Source organism: Triticum aestivum, chromosome 3D (genome assembly GCF_018294505.1).
Source record: "Triticum aestivum cultivar Chinese Spring chromosome 3D, IWGSC CS RefSeq v2.1, whole genome shotgun sequence".
In the NCBI taxonomy this organism is placed as follows: Eukaryota; Viridiplantae; Streptophyta; class Magnoliopsida; order Poales; family Poaceae; genus Triticum; species Triticum aestivum.
This window is the reverse complement of record NC_057802.1, coordinates 29,630,348-29,632,412: the sequence shown is the minus strand read 5'-3', so window position 1 is coordinate 29,632,412 and position 2,065 is coordinate 29,630,348.

The following is a 2,065-nucleotide window of genomic DNA, read 5'->3' as shown; positions in this document are numbered from 1 at the left end:
AAACAAGAAACGACAAAGATACAGAGAGCTGTAGCAGCTTACGACCTATTTGAGATACAGGCAAACAAGAGATGGTAATAGGAGCCTAGCCAAGATCACCAAGGTCAGACGCCCTGAGTAGTAGCCACACCAGCAGCAGGGTGAGGGCAGCAAGAAACCAGCATCGACAACCAACAGCTCCTTGCCTACTCCCGCAGAACATGCCAAGGACAACAAGCCACTCGCTTCTACCTCCGAAGAAGACCACTCACTAGTAGAAAAAGGGTCATCTGTCCCGGTTGGTAAGGGCCTTTTGTCCCGGTTGTTGAACCGGGACTAAAGGGTCGTTACTAATGCCCTAGCCCTTTAGTCCCGGTTCTTACACGAACCGGGACGATGGGCCTCCACGTGGCCGGTGCGGCGAGCCCAGGCAGGAGGGCCTTTGGTCCCGGTTGGTGGCACTAACAGGGAGCAATAGGCATCCACGCGTCAGCATTTCAGGGGCTGTGGTTTTTGTTTTTTTTGAGGGGGAGGGGGTTTTGGGGGTTAATTTAGGTGTTTCATATATTGTGTTAGCTAGCTAATTAATAGAGAGAAGTGTCCTCTCTTATCTCCGTGCTTGGTTGACGCTATGTACTATATACGTATAGAGAGGACTAGACACGCTAGCTAGTAAGCAAATGAAGGAAACAGAAGATCGTCATGAACATATATATGCATACAGAGAGAAGTGATATCGACCACCTCTTCTTCTCCGAGAGATTGGTCGAACAACAAGTTCTCGTATATCTATCCGACACTACCGGCTACATATATACAATAATTATCTCTTACAATATAATCTCCTAATTATATATGAACACAGGGTCCACATAGTATTCTCTGTTTTCAGCGATCACGTGGTCAAGGAAGAATGCCGCCAATTCCTCTTGAATTGCCCGCATACGATCTGGTGGTAGGAGTTCATCCCGCATCCGAAAGATCTAATTTGAAGAAGGGGTCAATACACACACACACACACACACACATATATATGAATAAATGAAACTCAACACAAATGATGGTAATAGAATAAAATTGTGAATATTATTGCTTACGCACTTCATATTGTTCGTCAGAGTAGCCCCGCTCACAGGTCGTGTAGCGGATGGACTCGCAAACGTAGTATCCACAGAAATCATTCCCTTGTTCCTGCCACAACCACTTTACAAGAAATATAGGTCAAACAAACTGATAAGCAAGCATGCTAAATTGTATTGATGAAACTAGCGCTTGAATCACTAGGAGATGCGAGGAACATGCTACTATAGTACTTACTTTCGGGTGTCTAAATTGCAGCTTCTTCGGCAGTCCCGGAGCTTTTTTGGTGAATTTTCTCCAAACCCTGCCAGACAAAGAAAACAATTACTTGATATCAGGAAATGAACAAAGTTGCTGATATGGTGGATAATGATCGATTTAACTTACTTCTCGAGCATTTGAGTCATGTCCGCATAGTCCTGGGGATCTTTTCGTCTCGAGTCTAAGACGGTTACTAGTCCCTGCTCAAGCTTAATCTCTAGGAGAATATAGTGGAAGCTGCGCACGCGTGCATAAGTCATCAATTACATTACTATAACCTGGACTAATAAGGGAAACCAAATATGCACAAGACAGTAACTCTCACTTGAAGTTGTAAGGAAAGAGTATTATATCTTTGTTTTCATTTATTACCAACGATCGTAGCAAGTTGGCCTCGGTATTTTCGGCATGATATTTAACCTCAGTTGCATCTATGAGATTTGTGTTAATGAATCCACTATCACCGATTTGTCTTTTCTTCAATTCGGCGATCTTCAATCTGCATAATATAGTGAGGATAATTATAAATACATGCAATGAAAGAGCTGACCTATATACAGAGACTTAATGACAGAAGTAGTACTACTTACAGACAGTAGCAAGTGATCGTTGATTTATCGAGGGCCTTTTGATTGAAAAATTGGAAGAACTCCTCAAATGGAACATTCAACAGTTCAATTCCAACGAGGTCATGCTCCTCTTTAACTCTCAGCGTCAAAGTATTCCTCCCCCCAGACTCTCTGCA